Source organism: Clarias gariepinus, chromosome 19, assembly GCF_024256425.1.
Source record: "Clarias gariepinus isolate MV-2021 ecotype Netherlands chromosome 19, CGAR_prim_01v2, whole genome shotgun sequence".
Taxonomy (NCBI): domain Eukaryota; kingdom Metazoa; phylum Chordata; class Actinopteri; order Siluriformes; family Clariidae; genus Clarias; species Clarias gariepinus.
In genome coordinates, this window is record NC_071118.1 from 16,837,010 (window position 1) to 16,858,088 (window position 21,079).

At 38.5% G+C, this 21,079-nt stretch overlaps 1 protein-coding gene across 2 annotated transcripts in view; it reads right to left on the minus strand.

The window, feature by feature from the left end:
* dacha (dachshund a) overlaps window positions 1–21,079 on the minus strand; it is a 134,915-nt gene that overhangs the window by 113,009 nt on the left and 827 nt on the right. The window lies entirely within an intron of this gene.

A 21,079-nucleotide genomic window follows, 5' to 3' on the forward strand; every position in this document is an offset into this window, starting at 1 on the left:
TCCTCCTTTTTGCTTTTAATAAACTTCTTGTTGGTGCTGCCGCGGCACATGCAGACAGACAGCGTGATTTGGTGCTGCTGTGTAATTTGATTTGGTGTAATTAATTTGCCCTGTGTGTGTAGACTCACAGTCAGAGGTGTGTGTGTGTGTGTGTATGCGCGTGTGTGCGTGCGTCGGTAGCAGAGTGTGTGTAATAAATCATTTCTGTCATAGCGTACCACTCACTTTAATTAAAAGCACGGCACTCTGTAGAAGACAATTACATCGGCGATTGTGACAAAGAGGTGTATTAAGGAGGACCAAATGTCAAGGTGCACGTTATCTGAAAGACAGAAGCCTGCTGTGCTAAATGCAATGCAGCAATTTCTTATGAACAGCATGCATTGTAGAAATGGAGGTGTGTGTGTGTGTGTGTGTTATAATGACTATTAGCAATTCCCTGACAAAATGACAAAAGGTTTATCATCTATCATTATGATCTTATCCCAATCGCTAATGGTCACTGTTTTTGATCAAGGATGTACCAGAAAAGTGCTGAGAACTATATCAACTTCTGTGATCCTCTGTGTGGATTTGCGTCACCTATTAACATCATAATTATATGATGAACAGACATTGTACTATTATGTGTAATTCTGTAATACTGAATAAAGAAGAGTTTTGAAAAATTGAGTATAATGATGAAAAATATTAGACTGTATAAACATTACTATTTATGCAAAAAAAATTCATACTGGTTCAGTATCTAATGCAAGACTTTTCAAAAAATTCCCTGTTAATGTTAACGTAAATGACTATCACATGGTTATTGCAGGAACAGAGCAAAAAATATTTTAGATGTTCTACAGTTGCCATAAATAAGATAATATTAGAAACAACTGATTTAAAGTGCATCGCACAAAATTATTAGTTACTAAAAGAGCTCAGTTTATTTAGGCTGCCTAATATATGTGCTGTTACCCTAAGAGCTATTTAGTATATTTGTGAGGCGCTGCACTCTAGAAGAGGAAAGAGGAGGAGACAGAGAAAGAGACAGGGCGCACACGACCGAGCATAAAATTGGTTCAATCATGTGTGTAATCAATTTAATAACACGCTGCGCCACGTCACACGAAAGTCATTTTCATATCGTACGCACGCTGATAACGGCATTCTGGCATACGTCAATTGCCTGCTAAATCAGGGCCTTATTCAAGAATTTACATTAATGGTTGCTGTTCATGGCTGGAGGGCTCGATCGGGTAGACGGCTGAGTTTGGTGCGACTGTTCAAGCGCTATAGATGAACCGGGAAATAGGGATCTGAAAAAAAGGGATCGTGCAAGATTTAGAACACTGACATAGAGACATAACGACAAGATACAGAGGAGAGGTTTGGAGGAGACGTACAGGGGTGTCACGTGTTTGTTGATGCAAAGAGGCAGCGGGAGGTACAGAAAGTGTCACATTAAGGGGATTAAGTCATTTGTCTATGTGAGAAGAGTTGGCTATTTATTTTCTGTCTCTATATACTGCATTATTTACTGAGTTATTTGAAACCATTTTATTTAGTGAGTTTTATTAATTATTCAGTCATTTACAATTATATAGGAAAAGTATGTAGTTCTGCATGAGGCTGGCATGAAAAGTTCAGTCATTTTGCAACTGTAAATAGTAAAAGTAATATTTTTTTAACAAGTGATCCACGAGTGGGTCAACGTTTCCCTGCCAAATCCCGTGTCAAGTCCTACTCTTTGTTAAATGCAGCTTTTAAAGCAGTGATGCTATTTAATCAATAAAACATCGTTGCTAATATTCAAAGAACAAACTAGAAATCTTCTGGGCTGCTGCCCTGCTGTCGCCACTTTCTGGAAGAAAAATTTTGCTTTGAGGTGACAAAAAACTTTCATCTAGCTTGAAAACAACTATTTATGAGTACTTTTTGAATGACAACCTCACAATGTCTTGAAGGAAATGAATCTCATAACCCATTCGCTGCTCTGACAACGCTGTTGCCTAACAGCACAGATTTTGGCGGAAACTGTCCAATTATGTGTCAGTATTAGTAGGCAAATAATAGCTACTCATCACTTTGAGAACTATTGTGGAAATAGTTATGAAGGGGAGAAAAAAAAAGTCTAACAATGCTAGGAAGTGTGTTTTTAGCAGGAGAAATGGCACCGAGTTTGACAGAAGAGGCGGTGAGTCTCTGACAGGAATATTCGCATGGCTCTTTTCAAGCTCATAAGAACAAAGCGTGGGCCGTCGAGGTGCTAGCCGTCAAACTACTTCCGCATTCTTCTCCTCTCAGGATGGGGCGGGGCGAGTAGGCTACCTGCCAATCAGCGGAAGGCGCGAGCCACGCGTCTCACATTATAATTAAACTCTCCTTCTCTGCACTTGAGAACCTGCTGACAAGCGCCTTCGCATTATGACAGGGTGGCCAAATTGTTTGCGATTTATTTCCTAAGCTGCCAAGGCTGCTATTAAGGCAGACCGTGAGGAACACACACACACGCAAAAAAAAGCACTTTGTGTGAGATGTTAACGCAATTTGACAACAGCTTTTGTTTGTGATTGTGATTAGCATGTTCAAGAGCTATGCTAAAGGGCTTAGCTTAGGGATTTTCTAAGGAGCTACCAAAACTCTACAAATAAATCCTGTCAGTAAGTTGACACAAAACTTTGATACACAAATGAATCAGTCAGTATGACACAAAGGAAATGCACTTATACCTTGAATAACAACTCCTGATTTAAAACAGAAGCCGCACAGACTGCAGCCTATGTCCATTAGTCTTTGTTAAAGCCCAAATTAGCCGAAAAAGAATAGGAGAAGAATAGCCTATCACTGAGCTTTTAACTCATTTTGCTTGTTCTGACTCATTTTAATATTACACATCACCAATTTTCCATCATTTTGTATTTTACTCAGTAATATACAGTGATGTCCCCTCGAGGGCCCCTCAGGCCCCTCCGCCCTGGAGAAATTAAAGGAAGGATTCTATTATGGATGACAAAAGAGCAGAAGCTCAACCTCCGGTGAGCTCCATTATTTAACATACATTTCCTAATTAGTGAGGTCCTGATTTGTCATGCAAGATGGAAGACATTGCACCTGCTCGCAGCGGTGACCTCAAAACTGTGGCCATAAAAGTTATTAAAAAGTTGTTGTTTTAAAAAAAGATTTGTTAAAAAAATATGATAACGTTTTCTCCTAAAACAAACAAATGTAATTTTTTTTTATGTTTTATTAAGCACATTTTCATTTTTTTTTTCAAATCTAAATTCATTTTAATTTTTTTCTATTTATTAATCAGGCTGTAAAATATTAGTCACAGTTACAACAAACATATTAAGCACTCCTCCAGACTGTGTATCACAGCCACAACATGTAAGGCCACGCTCCACGCACCCACATCCTATTTCCTCTTCGACACATAGCGAAGCCATTACTAAATCACAACCCCCTGCATTTCCCCTGCTTTATGTTTAAAAAAAAAACTGACCACTCCCTGAACTCTGATCTATTCTGAGGGGGGTGAGAAAACAAAAGACGGAGAGCTGAGAAAAAGCAAGCCAGTGACAGAAGAAGAGAGGACAGAGAGCTACTGCTGCCTTTCTTTTAAAGGTGAACTCTATTCGCAGTGCTGAGGAGGGGGAGGGATGAAGTGCCATAGCAAGCCAAGACTTAGTAATAAAGAACGGCAGGCCTGACAAGGAAGGTCTGGGTGCAGGTGTTAAATCAGGCAGCACAGAGGGCAGCCATATGCACCAGCTGATTTATGGGCCCCTCCGAACCCCGATGTGTTTTAAATGTGACCTTGCACAAACTCTAACCCTGACCTGCTTCCTTGCCAGCCTGTTTGCCACACATGCCCATTCACACACCAGACAGACAGAACGTGTTCTGCTCGGTATTTATCAAGGAGGCATACACACATACATATGTTCATAATGCTGATGTCCTTTCCTAGCATAGCCTTGACAATGTTGGCAGGTTGAAAATAAAAAAATGTATGTCAGGAGAACGAGTGTGAAGTGGATTTTTCGCGGGGTGTGTGTATAGCGGCTATTTAGAGGAAAGCCAATGTGGGTTTGAAATCAGAGTTATTAGGAAGCTTCACTCTCCCCTCTCATCCAAATGCACAAGACAGCCCCAGCACAGCAGACACACACGCGCACACACACACACAAACACACACTGCGCCAGGCCCAGATGCAGGAAACTTTAAGGAGAAAATTAATGAGCTGAAGTGGTTGTGAAGCATGCTATTGCGACGCAAGACACACATCTGACAAGAAGCATTGCTTATAGTGTGCACACACAAAGCCCCATGTATGGACCAATACATGAGTTATGGGTTTGTAAAAGGCCAGTAGTGCCTATCACTGGGAGGCGATACAGAGCTGAGCTTTACGGCAGGCGAGAGGCTCATGAATGTCTCTCCTTAGACCCACGCTGTGCCCATGCCAACATGAGTGTATGCCAGCCTGGCAGCGAGCTTAATTGAGAAAGATCTGTGATCAGAGAGGCTTACATATACAATGCAGCACTGTCAGGGAGCACTAACCATCATATTTAATATATGTGTATATGTGTACAACATGAGTGTTGTCTTTCTTTAGACCATGCTGTCAATAAAGCTGTCGTGTCAAGATGAGTAAGGAAAAGTGTAACAAAATAATGCAATTACTCTTAATACAATATGCGCTCTGTTAATTATCATTGTCACATACATAGTTTTTTCACAAATCATGTTGCTGTATTATATATACACTTGGCGTATTATAAAGGCATATTGAATATACACAAGCTCATGTAGAAATATGTCATTTAATGCTAATTATAAGACACATTAGCAGTTGAAACACTGATCATTCGAGATGGATGTGTATATTGATAACAGGAACCTACACCAGAGGGACACTTTAAAATTAATGGTGTGGAGAGTAAGGCTAACAATCCCCTATCGCCTATCTCCTATCTCTTAACTGTGTCTTTACCACGATCTGATAAAACAAAGATGCACGCCCACACACACATACACACACGCCCGCGCACACCAACACCTCCATTAACACCTTTAACATTCACAGCCACACGTCATAGCAGCTGTGGAGTCCCAGTGATAATATCGGCCCGGGCTTTCAACAGCTCCGCCAGCAAATAATTAAAGCCTATTATTTACCTTCCGCAGGATGAGCAGCTATCACGCACCTTTCTGCACCTTACATCTCTCTCTATTTCACTTTCTCTCTCCTTTTTCTCTCACTCTCCAAGTCTTTTGTGTTCCCTTTCTTTCCTCTGCTCTTCTTCCAGTCTAACCCTGCAGTGACATATTGATGTCAACACTAATAAATCATTTCAGTTTGTTCCTTCTGTGCCAAGATGAACTGTAATCTTCATCGTATGGCTCTTATAATTACAAATTAATTACAAATTAATTTTAATTAAAAACATATATTTCATAAATATCATAAAAAATATTGTCCTTATATTATAAATAATGAACCAAATTTTACTTTTAAACAATGGAAGAGGCAACTTATCTCTGATTAAACAAAAATATTTACGTTAAAATTACCTAATTTAATAAAATCGTGATTTGATCTCCAAAAATATATATATATTTTTTTTAGGTATTAAAATCTACACCGGCTTCACAGGGTCACGGGGGGCCTGGAGCCCTTTTCCAAGAGACTTAGTGCACAAAGCAGAGACACCCTGGACGAAGTGCCAATCCATCGCAGATTAAAAGTCCAGTATCCCAAAATATAAGAATATTTCGTTTCAAATTTGATTAGTAAATTACTATTCAATAAAGTATAAATACTGCATATTTCTATTTCAGTACATAAAAGGGGGGAGACTGTTGACGGGACAGTTGTCCAGAAGACAGTTAGCGACACCCTCCACAAGAAGCCACAGAACATCATCGCTCTAATGCCTGGCTTTAAAGTTAACTGGAAGGGAAATTATTTTGGGAAAAAGTGCAAAAGCAACTGAGATGATCTGAGTGTGGAATTGGGTTTAGAACAATAAACCACATTATCAAAACTTAGAAGGATAGTGCTGAACTGTAAACCTTTGTAAAAGAAAAAAATCATGAATGAAGATCGTCTGAACACTTTGTGAAGCTGTACAAAACTGACTATATAATTCAGAGTTTTGTTTAATAGTGACGGTAAGAGAATTTCTGCATGCACAGTGTGAAAAGAATTTACAGAATTGGAACTAAACAGTTGTGTGGCCATAAGAAAAACACTTTTTAGTGAAACTCATCAGAAAAAGGCTTCAATTTGCTAAGGAGCATAAAGGTTGGACTTTGGAGCGATGGAAAATGGGTCATGTGGTCTGATGAGTTTAGACTGACCCTGTTCCAAAACCATGGGCGCATCAGGGTAAAATGTGCATGTGCAGTCTACTGTACAAGCCGCTGGAGGCAGTGTCATGGGCTGAGGGTGCTTTGGGTGGTCAGGTCTAATCTCAGCAACGTTATGTGGCAATAAAAGAATGACCTGAATGCACTGTATGACCAGGTTACTAAGTTTTTCTTCCTTGAGGGCAGAGGCATATTGCAGGACTCAAACTGTGAAAGAGGTCATTTTCATACATCTGTTGGACACCGCATTGCGGGCTATAATCAATGATAAAAACCAGGGGTGTCGAAATGATCCAGAAAGGGCAGATGTGGGTGCAGGTTCCATTCCAACCAGTTTGACACCGCTGTTAAAGACGCTGAACTAATATTTTGACCAGCTCGAGTGCATACATACACATTTATAAAAAAAATTCAGCTGGGTAGGGCAGATGTTGAGCGGTTTTCACCACAAAAATCTACAAATAAGTTAAAATTTGCTGCCCTACACACTTCCATTGTAATATAATATACAGCAAAATGTCGCCAATTTATCTTCCTCGATTTCCTCATGCACATGTCCCTTGCTGTCTCCAGCAATGAGCTGTTCAAAATGAGTGAATGTGTCTCAATCATACTTCAATTATGTCTGTACTCGCCTCAATATGAGCAATCTGTTCTGAACATCCAACCAGTACCACCAATCACCATTACTACTGCTCTCATTATCAACTCTTTAACCAGCCAGATTATTGCCCTATTATTAATAATGAAAATCAGAGACAGAGAGAGAAAAATCCAAATGAGAGAGAGAGAAAGGGAGAGAGAGAGAGAGAGAGAGAGAGAGAGAGAGAAATAGAGCAATCACTGAGCAAGAGAAGATATGGCGGAGCACGGTAAAGAGTGTCAGGATCGGCGCACGCACTGAAAAATTAAACCAATTAGGAGGGCTGTTTGACTCGCATTCCTCTCCAAGTCACTGAACAGCTGAGAGGGGAGAGAGAGATAGAACAACAAAGAGAGAGAGAGAGATCCTACCACCACTCTATTCTGTCATGCTTAGTGAGCAGCAGAAGAGAGAAAGTGTGTGTGAGAACAGTGCTTCAGAGAGGCAGATTAAAAGCAATCTATATCCACATAAATCATTGATTAAATGAATCATGAAATTAATATGTAAATTGTGTGTTTAACCTCTATTTATATACCAGTGTCTGTCGTTGTGGCGTAAATCTAAAACTAATTGCTATTTCACAGCAAGCCCTGGGAAACACTCGAGACGGAGGTGAAGACCGTAGGGAGGCAGCGAGGGAGGATGAGAGCAAAGAAAGCAGTTAAAGTCTGACATATTTATTAAGTAAATGTTCAACTACATCAACTCAGTCATTAACAGATGCGCAAAGCACGAGAAGTAAAGAAGGCAGTTTGTGCTGCTTCAGCAGTTTATCTATGACAAAGAAAGCTATACTGCGCTGAAATGGACACAAACAAAACCACAAATACATGTATATACAGAGTAAAAGACAAATTGCACTGCGTACAACAAAACGGAAAACAGGCATGCTGTACGCAGACTATCTGTGGGCGACTTGGTGTAAGGCGGTAAAAGAGGAGGGGGGGGGGGAGTAAGAGATAGATAGATGAGCCTCTCCTGCTGCTACCTGACAGAAACCATACTCTGCTCTGCCACAGAGGATCCTGATTTACACGCAGGAAAAAGTTGGGATGGCTGCAGTGATCTTTCAATAAAACATCAAAAAGGCCTCTGACCCAGCCATTACCCACAAGCCTCAATGGAACCAGGAGGTCGAGTGAGCATGCCATCCCTCACACTCCAATCTTCCAGTGAGGCACCTTGGGAAAGCAGACACACTACAGGAAAAGAATTATACTATGGCAGAGGCCAAAAGACGGATAGCATTGTGCATTTGATGCTCGACAGCAATGCTGGGTTTTCACATCATCCTCAACGCCTCATACAGCCGATCACTGGGGTGAATTAAACTGCAGGTAATAGGCGTCTGAGTCGTTTAACGGAATGAGACCTTCGTCACATTTCCTGGATTTGTATTAAAGATAAAGTGAGCCTGAGGAGCGTAGGAAATATTTTTAATTAATGACATACACGGAGACACACAGCTTGCACAAAAACATGCATGAACACACACCCAATGCTGACTCCATCCATTTATGTCCTGTTCACACACACAACGCACACTGACACATAGATGCTGATCATCTAACATAGTGAGGCATTAAAGAGATGGTGAATCAGGTTACAATGTGTGTGTGTGCGCGTGTGTGTGCGGGTGTGTGTGTGTGGTATTTACTCTGTTGTTGAATAATGTAGAATGAAAATGAAGAATAAAAAAAGACTTGGTGAGCTCAGAATAAGATTTTAAAACAAAAACTAAACCCAAACTGGATTATTTAGTAGAATAACGTTTAACAGTTCTCCTACAGAACTTCTCTCCTCACACCTCCTCATATCTCATGCCTACTGAACCGCTTAAGTGACCTAGCAGAAGAAACATAAGAAAATAAAAAATAACAAGAGAACAAGCTGAGACGGCTGGAGTGTCTTATATATATATATATATATATATACTTATTTAAAGTATATATATATAATTTTTTTAAAAATCAACTGCAAAACTTTTTTGAGGTTAAGATATCCCACCTTCTGTAATATGGTTTGTTACAACAATTCATTCTTATCAGTGATTGATTAGAAACCTAGAGCTCAAAGCCAGTTGTCGTGTTTTAGTGCAGTTTAAAACAATGTGTTTCTTAATGTCGGTCAACAACACATTTCTATATAATTAAATGATTTATAAATAATGATGATTATTGAAAATTAAAATTTGATTAATTGCAAAGCTGTTAGGCAGATTCATTTACCAAGCTTGAGTGAGAGTAAGAAATCCTTCCTTCTGCATTATGATTCATGACAAGGATCCGGTCTCGTCTATTATAGGTTAGAAACCTAGTGCATGGAGGTGGGACTAAAATCATGTCTTTAAGCAAAGTTGGGAGTATATCAGTCACTCAGGATTTTATTAATTTTTTTTTTTTTATCTTGCCAAACTTAAACAAAATAAAGGGACTTTTATTTCTCTTCTACATATTTATTTTTTTAAGATTTTTTTCTATGTATTTTTCTTTCACTCCTGTCCTAGTATATACCAACCCTTGTTTTTGAGGTCCCTTATAGGTGTTCTTGGTGCACTTTCAGATAGGCAAACACTCGGTTTTAGGGTTCTCCCCAGAGGGACAATTAAAACGGAGGTACTAGACATACAGTATGTGATAATGTGACCTAATGGGACTAAACAACCTGCTTTATAGCGTAGTCCTAACTTACAGAACCAGCATGTTTGCAAGCCCAGAATCGATGTTGATCCTTCTTTCATCGGTAGAACGTCTAGATCAAGTGAGGCAGAACTGATCAGGGCTACGACTTTTAACAACTATCTGTTTAATCAATTAATTAATTACTTAATCTGAGTTTGGTTAGTCAAGGACAAAAACTGTTAGTCAGTTAATAAAGATCATACATTTAATTTTGTAAATCTTTAACTTTAAATATTCAGTGTTTTAATCAAAACAGCCAGGCTCACATAGTAGTGCATGCTCCAGACGCATAATATTGTGCCTGCACTGTCCAGAAAGTGGGTGCATAGAGTAAATGCCCTCCAAAGTGCTGCAGCAGGACTCTAATTGGCTGATTCTATAAGAAACGTCCTGTGCTCTTACACAATGCTCTTTCATTTAACTGCAAGCCTAAGCTATAACCAAAGGTTACATTAGCCTACCGTATTGCATTTAAATATTCCGTACAGCACAGAGGTGTATGAACGAGTGACCAAATGATAACTGAAATGAAGTGCAAAACTGATTTCGGTGGAAATAGCCAGCTAATGCTAAAAGTCTATGCTGCTTCACTACAAGAATGTCAGGTCACCGTGCACAACCCTGTTTTCTGCTGACGGCAAATTTTTAGTCACATTTTAGCCATGCTAATGAACAACAGATGATTTCAAAACGCAAAGGATCACTTCATCCAGTAAGGAAAGCCAGCATTATTGTGGTTATTTTTGACTTTGTTTTTTGGCATTGTAAAATGACTGTGTTGAGATTATATCTTTAGCCATGAGTTCAACCTGTTTACTAAGATGTTCAAAAATATTCACAACAGTTTACATAAAGAGCACAAAATTTTTTTATTTTTTTATTATTTAAGGTAATCATACTACTGACTGAGTAGTTGTTGAATCTCCTGAATGGAATAGAATAGAAACTATTCCTTATTTTTATTTATTTTGCACACACACACACACACACACCCACACAGTAAGAGAGAGACTAACCAAACGCTTATGTAGTTTAATTTCTCAAAGTAAAAGATTAGAATCAGTGGAGGTAGACAGGAGCATGATTACGCCCACTCTGGACGAGGCACAAATCAACATCCAGACACACAAGCATTCTTGTGAGGTAATTAAAAACAGGCAGTGGGCAGGTCAGCCTTATCAACTCATCACGTCCTGAGTTCATTGTGAAAAATGCTGGTACATCTGCAGTCATTATGTCATCAGGGATGAATTAATCCAACTTGATTTGAGTCTGAAAGTCCTGGCTTTTAGGCAGGCAAAATGCAAGCTGACAAATTTATTTCCTACCAGTGCCTGCTGACAGTCTATTTATCACAGGCAAATAAAAACTCATGCATCTTGTAATGGACTCAAACAGCATGAAGATGAGAAAGGAAGAGAAAGAAAAAGAGTGAGACCAGATAGTACAGGGTGGATCTCTACAGCAGACCAACGGGTTTTTAACGACGGAAGCCTTTCCTAAGGCAACACTCCAGTTTAATCCGGGCTAGCAAATTATGTGGTAGCAGTGAAATGCTGAAGACATGAAGATAGGAGCCTTCAGTTTTGAGAAATTTTTATAGCAGCAAGTGGAAAAATGTGGTTTCTGTGATTTGGCACTTACAGGATTTTCACGCACATCAGTCTAGAGTTTATTCAGGATATGCAATATGGGAAATCTCCCAGTGAGCGTTAGTCTTGAGGACAGTCACCTTGTTGATAGAGGGTTCAGCAGAGAGCTTTTTATTGTTTTTAACATTGTATATGAATACTGAAACCACTGAAAATATGACAGAACAAACATGGAACTAAGGAGTCAATAAAAATATGTTAAATAACCCAAAATATGTTTTAGATTTTCGATTCCTCAAAATAGTCACCTTTTGCTTTAATGACAGCTTTGCACACTCTTGGTATTCTCTCAGTCAGCCTCGGAAGGAGCTGAAGGTGTTCCCCGAGGTTTTGAGTACTTGTTGGCTGCTTTTCCTTCACTCTGCAGTCGAACCCATTCCAAACCATCTCAGTTGGATTTGGTGGGGTGATTGTGGAGGCCAGGACATCTGATGTAACACGCCATCACTGTCATACTTGAACAAATAGCTCTTACATAACCTACAGGTGTATTTGGGGATACTGTCCTGCTGGAAAACAAATGATGGTCCCACTAACAGCAGACCACATGGTATGGCATATCATTGCAAAAAGCTGTAGTAGGCATGCTGGTTAAGTGTGCACACAAATTTGACTAAGTCACTAACAGTATAACAACAACCTCCTCCACCACGCTTCACAGAAAGAACCACACATTTAGGAACCGTCAGTTAAAACCAAAAATCACCTGTCCATTCCTTGTGTTTCTTGGCCCGAGCAAGTCTCTTCTGCTTGTAGTTCTTTGGGAGTAATGGTTTATTTGCTGTGAATCGACCATGAAGGCCTGACTCACGCAGTCTCCTCTGAACAGCGAAGGTTGAAATGTGTCTGCCACTTGAACTACGAGTTTAAGTGGGTTCTAATCTGCGTTGTGGTAAATCTGTAGTTTCACTCTAATAAATCTATCCCATGGAGCAGAGGTAGCTCTTAGCTTTTCTTTCCTGGGACATTCCTCATGAGAGCCAACTTAATTATAGCGTTCGATAATTTTTGAGATTTTTGAGATTGACTGACTTTCATTTCTTATATATATATATATATATATATATATATATATATATATATATATATAAAATGATAATCTTGATTCATACATAAATACAATCTAATTTCTGAGTAATGGAGATTTACTTGCATGTACCTCCCTGCATTCAGATCACGCTGCATTCACGTGTTCAATTATTTACTTGACAACAATCCCAGATGCTATATCAGTCACACTCATTGGTCACACTCACATAGTGTAAAACAAAACACTATTAATTCACCAATCAGGCCAGAGATTATCAAATGATTCAGTCACACAACTCAATAAATTCTTTCATTTCTCTTCGTCATTTACGGCGTTCCGCTGTCACTCATATGACATGTAGCAAGGAGACAACCCTAAATAGACTAGTCAGTGTACATGGTGGAGCTGGAATAGTATGACAATACAAATTGAGCATAAAACTCTGTGATTTTATTTATGCTCACTTGAACACTCACTTGCACCATCAAACTCTCATTCGCATTATGCTCAAAATGTATTTCTATTTTACACACTTAATGTCACAACTCTGTACCGGCCTCTGACTGTGTGTGTGTGTGTGTGTGTGTGTGTGTGTGTGTGTGTGTTTTAAGTCATGATCCACCTTACCAATCCTGCTTATGAATTATATAATTCGACATGTTTTATGCGTATTGAGTCAATTTCTAGAAGCCTTGAAATGAACTTAATAAGCATAAGTTCGCATGAATTCATAACAAATGCTCAGTTGCATAATTATTTTAGTTCCGATTCAACTGCCACACAGTTACTTGTTAGAAATATTAGAAAGTAACCTTTCTACACCAATAATATACTATTCTTTCTGTTGTTTTTGTTTTTTGGATTGATAGGTACCAAACTTTCACACAGCACAAGCTCAAACACTCACTTTAGGGGGATTTTGGAAACACTATTATTTAGCCTATATTACTCTTTTGACTGTAGGAGGACACGGGAGGAGAAACCCAACAAGCACAAGGACGACATGCTAACTCCTCGCATACACACCAGCCCTGGAGATGGAGGATAATAGTGCTAACCTCTAAGCCATTAGTGGACATTACTTTATTTGTATTTATTTCTAACACAGTTAGATTTCTGCAATACTATCACTAACAAGTGTTATCTACTGGAGACTTCCCTATCTATTGTTACCTAATTGTTACTGGCTGTTTGAGAGACGTGTTTTCTGCTGTGTAGCAGTTTGAGACTTTGATTAAGAAAATATTGATATGATTTATAATTTCTTATAAGATTTTTTTTTTGCTCAAACTTTAAAAATGAATTAGCCGAGGGGTAAAGTCAAGGGGTAAATCGCAGGCTGCACAACATGTGCAGTGCAGATATTACTTGTTAAAATGGGTTAAACATTACATAATGAAACATAATTTAAAATATATACCACAAATTGGTGACAAATTGTTGCCTCAATTTTGGGGGATAAATCCCATACATATACAACGTTTTTGTTAGTGCACGCAGGTTTCGATCTTGGCCATACCATATACACATGCATCCACAGAAATGCACAAATGAACATCTTATTTTCAGTCCATATCCACATTGTTTTAAATAGCATCTTTAACAATTATACATCTTGTTTTTTAATGTTACGATTACAGTAATCTTGCAGAGTGGTGAATTTTTTTATATGCTGCCCCACACTGCCCATTCAGCTGTACACTACAGGAAATTGGATTTTTAGGGGAAAAATGTAGTTTTTATTTAAAAAGTTAAATGAGCTCAAATCTTTCTTGGTTACTAAAGTTTAGTTTTGGGTTTGGTGTCAGTGTTGGCATGGATTTGGCAAGCACTGATATAATAAATAATATAATGAATAAATTCTTCACAGATCTAACTGGAGCAATTAAACAGATCATGTTGTTGCATACCTGTAGTTTTCTCTTGATCCAAAATAAGCACCATATACAGTGTTCAATACAACGATTTACATTTAGCAGCCTGCCACAAAATCAACACTGGATGTAAATTTTTTAATCCTTAATGTATTGCTATATGTTATATATATAGTTATATCTAATAATATTGTGATAATAATATGATAATAATATACATCATACTATTTATATAATATTTATAAGACAGGAGAAGTGGAAGTGGATCAAAGGCAGGTTTGTTAGTGCACTGTACTGCTAGTCAATATTGAGTACCAAATTCAATTGGCCAGTGAAGATGTGAATTGTGAGGCCAGCGCTTAAAGTGTTAAAACACGTAAGGTCACTTTTTTCAATTAGATGATACAGTTTATAGATTTTTTTTTTATATGGATCAGTTGGTAAATAAAGTACTTTGTACTTGGGCTCCTTATTATATTATTATTATATAATAATAACACAATGGAATCTAATTTTATGGGAAACATCACACACACACAAACAAACACAAACCCACAGAGTGTGTCTTTCTCATTAGTCTCACTGCCCTACTCCCATATTGTTTGTTTATTTCCTTCCTTAATTATTTTTAGGATTCTATTGGAAAACCAGCACTTTTGACATCCAACATGATTATTAATAGATTTCGAGTCACTCTGTGACTTCTGTTACAGCAATAAACAGTAATTGTGTTAACCTTTGATCAGTTTGGTCTCAGATAAGACACTATAACAGTTTCAGTTTCATAAATGTGCACTTTAAGGTTTAAACTGCCTTGATGGAACAAACACATTCATACACATATATGAATAAACATACAAACAAACATTATTCATATTTGATTAATAGTATTGCCCAATCGACATTTATGTTTAAATTGTGCTTGGCCTGATCATGCATATTCCCACCTGTAGCTATGTGATGCCAATGGAAATTCTGATGTCTTTTCATATGGATCACACAACCATAAAAAATTAAAGTGGGGAAAGAACATTCTTTTATCAGACCAAGGCTATTTAAGGTGCTCACCTGAACCTTAAAGCTACTACTGCAGCCACCACTCGCTGGCTCACTGTCCCAAAGCCGAAACGCCCGACAGCTGCTATTCGCACAGGTAGCTATGCTGTACAGGCTGTCATGAAATATTCATCCATGTAATTAGGATACTGAGCACCTATCTGATATAAAACCACAAGATCAAGAAACTTGAATGTGAATGAGACATAACCCATATATTACCCTTAACATATAAAGAGGTAATGCTGCACATGTAAACTGGGTTCTAACGTTTCCTAAATTAGATTGTTTTTTCCCCCACAACCAGCTTCCAGCCCTTCACACCTATCAAAGCTTAGTGTCAAAACTTGAGATTAACAAATGGGGGGAAAAATGGAAAAGCAGCAATTGTGGATTAAAGAGAGCTTATATCTCAAGTCTTTAAACATCTCCTAATCATCTCATCCAACATCTACTTCCACATAACACTGATTTCAGTGTCATCTTCAATTTTATGCTTCCTGCTTCTTCTCTGAATCACCATACAAAAAATAACCATTTAAAAGATCAGCCCTAATTAGATGATTAGTGCTCAGAAGGGCTTTAGATAAGTCATTTGCATAATTCCATCATAAAAGTTGGAGATGCATATTTCTGTGTTGGTTTGTACAATTATCTTAGCTGTCCTAGGGGCTGTGATATTAATGTGATTAAACAGTATACTCCTGCATGGAGCCCAGTGTCCTCCATTAAAGCACTGCTAGAGGCAAAGCAAAAATTAATTTTAGGAGACAATCAATTTTATTCTACATGACTGTAATAAATATAGGCCGGGTGCAGATGTGTCATTAAGCGCAGGAAGGAGACTCAAAGTCAAAATGACACCAGTAGCTGTGGCAGGCCTCCTCAAAAACTCTCCTGCAGTGAGTGGCAGAGGTGTCATTTTCCATCTTGTTTAAAAAGTCTTCTCCGTCTGTCACATTTAACTCTCTGAATCACAAAGCAACACACCCAAGATGCAAATCTGGACACAGTGTGCAATCCCCTGTCCCCTGTCATTTCTCAAAACACATGACATAAAATCAAAACAAGCTTTCCAAATGCCACCTCAAAAACACTAGAGGTCAGTCAACAGTTCTGAATGCAAATCATTTAGCATTAAGTATGCAACACTTTCACGCTGTTCCTAACAGTTTGGTGCATGATGACGTAAGGTTATATTTCCTTACATTTTTTTTTATTATTTGTTTTTACAGTATGTCTCTCAGCTTAATGTGAACATACTGTACATGCTATTATATAATTTATATATAATAGTACAAATATGTCAGATTTTATGTGAATTAGTTGTGTAACTATGCACTATCTGTATTAGTTTAGTAATCCAAATATTGTTTTCTGTGTTTGCATTTAAATGTTATTCAAACATGGTTTAAAATGTGCTGAAACAGTGTTTTAATCCCACTTAGTTTATTCGAGTTTCAGATACATAAACAAACTAGTAGTCTAATTTACATCAATGCTGTAAATTGTTCACGTTCATACTAATAAGCATGGTCTTTCTTTGTCCCATGAGCATCGTCAATGACTGGGTATGAGGCAATGCACACTGCAGTACTGCACTGACATGTGGCATGCACTATGGAGACGCTCCAAAATGACAGTCAAATTATATTTTTTTATCAGATAATGTGTGTTAATTGCAATGTTATATACACCAAAATTTAAATAAAATAAAAGGTTTTGATAGATTTTCTAACAACAATGAACCTGGATTTTTATATTCTTAACTATGTACTGTAAAAATGCCCCAAAATTAGACATACCAGTTTATCAATAGAAGGCTAGAAGCAGAAGACAACCAACCAAGCTTAAACATTACAGTAAATTATTATTCAGTTAATCATCTTAATAATAATCAGTAACCACCAAAAAATACAATAGGTAAAACTATTATGAAGCAGCTGTTAGGATCTGAGGAAATCTAAAACGGATAAATCCACATTAGACAGAAAAAACAGTGCGCCCCAAAGTGCACGCGGACTGGAGGCGCGTGCGCGCGGCGCGTTCCTGTGAGTAACTGACCGCATGTTTGCTTGAATCTGTCGGTTACGCGCAGGACCGGTTTAAAGCGTTGCGTCTTAACGCGTAAATGAGGGCTGGCATGGTCACAGGCGGGGTTATGATGAGAGAGAGGGGAGCTAACTAACCCCATCAACCCCACCCCCATACATGGCAATAAAATTTCAAAGTATTTCAACCTTTGCTTTTACAATGGAGTGCCATAAATCTAACGCGGGGAAAGGTCGTTGATATTGGAATGTTAACTTCAAAAAGAGGCTGGATTTTAGTCTTAATATATAAAACCCATTTCATGGCCAACTGTTCGATAAAAAGCGTCAAAAAGCACCCTGAAACATAACAGATAATATAATAAACATAAATAAGTTATGTCTGAGGTATTGTCAAATGCTTAGAGCTGCTGCTAAAGTTTCTCTGCCTGAAGAGCTGCTTTTCTGTTTGTTCACGCAGTCACACACGGACACGAGAAAACACCGCGAGCGCAGACGCAGCGGATGCAGTGTAGCTAAGGTGAGAGATGATTTCCGGCTGGACTTCATGAGGTGGTCATTAATGGGCCTCTGGGTCTCTGTCGGGCCGAGGAGGGCTTTTTCTTATTAATTTACTGCATAGAAATATCAGACGAAGCGAACGATAAAATAAGATAAATCTGGAAAACTGAGGATGAATCATTGCTATCCACCATTCATTGTGAATGTGTCTGTGTCAGATCTTCCTAAAATCCCCAATAATTACTTAACATCGGTCATTTAAAGTTCAGCCTGAATGAGGCTAAAGAAACACGAGGTGTTGTGTGAGGAGCGGAGAGAGTGTCAGTATGAACCCCGACCGATTCGCACATTATACGCTGCATGGCAACTTGACGCACAAGTCACTGATCGATTCACAGACGCGCGCGCGCGCGCACACACACACACACAAGCACGCACAGCAACTGTCACCATGACCTTTATCATTCACCTGCCCTTAAACACTAAAGCCATGACTATTAATTTAATAAACATGCACGCAATTAAAGCCGTGTTGTTTTATTGACTTTAATGTTCGCATCAAAGATTTTTTTTTATTGCATTAAAATATTTATTTCCAAACAACAATATTTAAAATACGCTTGACATCCGTTATACAGGTTAGGCCCTTTACGTGATCAGACGCATCAGGAATACTATTTTAATCTGTTTCTTTAAAGTCTCAGGAGGATCGCAACAGTGAGAACCAAAAGGTTTTGAAGACTTAAAAAAAGCAACAAAAAAAATCTGATAAGTGAATGGAGGAAATCAGATTAGTATAGACTTTAGAACACTGCGTTTGGGACACGAGTTTCTCCGTTTTCGACTGAATTAAAGCTTAGAAAACTCAATGTGTTTCTCTCTAGTGTTATTCCCGCTTCTGCGTGGCGCTTCATCCTTTAGGTTTAAATTGGTTTAGCTTAATGTTTAGCTCACCAAAATATTGTAAAATAAATAATGAATGTATTTTTTAAAGCCGAAGATCAATCGCCAGCAGCGGACTCGTAAAAACAGGCTGTTAGGAGCGCAGGCTGCCTCTGCTGATTTGGGCGCTTTTTTAACTCCGTGTGTTTAAATTGTCCTTGGCGTGTTTTAAAAAGACGGGGTGGAAATGCTTCTGATCACTATGTGAAGTGTTCGCTCCATACTTAACTGCTTAGCTGTGTGCTGTGTCTGAGAGCGGAACAGCGTTTTGAGCAAGGTGAGCAAATGAGAGAGCGAGAGAGAGAGTGATTGAGGGGAGAGATTAAACTAAACGTATTTAAACCAATTTAATTCCAATGTCTACACTCCGGCCTAAATATTTGACAGTCGTATGCAATGCAAAAAATTAAAATGAATAAAATAGGTCTGATGGTTTGTGTTGAATGGGTGTGCAAGACAAATCGATTGTGAAAAGTGCAAAACCCAATAAAGTTAACGGTTGGATTCTAAAGGTTGTGGTTAGGAAGAGGGGGCTGCGGTAAAAGGTTAATTACCGAACCCTGAGCAAAAAAACACCATCTGGATGCTTTCTCTCTCTCTCTCTCTCTCTCTCTCTCTCACACACACACACACACACACACACACGTAGACATTCTGTGGGTGTATTCAATAAATACTTCTACATAAAAGATGGTCACTTATTTCCCATATAGGCTACTATCCCTTAATTCCTTACAACTGCTTGGCATCGCTCTATCAATGGCTAGGTTGATAGGCCGCAATAGTAGTAGTACTATAAACTTATTTGTGCTTAGGGCAATGTATTTATAGTAATCTATTGGCCTCTATCAGCAAATAAGGCAAGATGTCTTCTGTTAAAATGGTAATAACACCCTACTGTTTAACAGAGTGATTAATAGTGCCGCAACTGACAAAGCAAAGCAAGATAATCAATTGAACAATAAACCAAACCTCTTTGTGGTCTTAAATAAAAATGGAAATGATGCAATTAAATTCAAATTCAATCCAGTTCACCTGCAGATAAGAGCATGCTATGTACTGGAAAAGCTCACTTTTTGGAAATATTGGTTACTGATATTCTCTCTCTCTCTCTCTCTCTCTCTCTATATATATATATATATATATATATATATATATATATATATATAAACATTCGTGAGGAAGGGCAAATGAGACAATAATGCACAGATCCTGTGAGTGTGTGTGCACGTGTGTGAATTGAGATCCTATCTATTCTCTATACGATTTTCTCTATACTACAGATCACGTCAAACTTTTCTAAGTACCATGACCAGTTCTATGTTCATTCAAAAAAAATTACTTGAATAGAATTCCTATTTTTTTTAAAAATCATATTACAACTAAAGGTATTTAAAATCAGAGTAACAAGCTGTATAGTTAGAATGGCCAGTGTGCGCACTGCATGCTTTTTGCTGTGTTAAAGTGCGTTAACTAACTCCAAAGCCAACTTATGTAAGAGTTTTAGTTCGCTTTCTTTTCATTTATTTATTTATAAACATAGTTTACTCTTTTCGCAGAAGTTTTAGCTCCTCACGCTGGACGGTCGGGGGAGATGGTTAAGGTGTTGCACTGCTGATCAGAATGCCCCCCTGGTTGGAGCCCCAGCGCGCACTGTTGTACCCGCAGCTGGGTACCCGACACCGTAAGAACCTGCCACAGAAGAGGTGGGGTGTATGCATCGCCCGATGTACCCGATGGCACGTGGACGGACCCTTATCACTTATGCCTACGCTGGACGATCAACAACACAACTTTAACAACAAGGTTAAAACCGCATACACTGCATCTCCCAAGCTAATTTCAAGGGTAAACAAAGTCAACATGAAGTGTGAGGAATCCCTCCTGCAGAACTGTCAGGGCAAATATTTTTACGAACAAAAATAAACAGCGCTTACTTGTTTATTTAAGTATGTATTTATTTGTCTGTCTGAATGTTTATAGTTTACAACACGATGCTGCAAAGGGGTTTGTATGGTCAGTGAGCATACATTTAAATCTGGTCGGTGAAAAGTTTTTCATTCCTTGTTCTGTTGTTTAAAATGCTGCCAATATAAGCACAAAACCGGTGTATGTCATCAACCCACTGAATTCGGTTCGAAAGCTGCGTTAGAGTACTGGTCTAAAACAGAAAGTTTAGTGGAAGTTGCAAAAGCTTGGATTATACTCAGTGCATACAAGAAAAAGATAAAACTAGAAGCTACACCCGAAATTCGGCGTACTGCTGAACTGCGACACTGTGC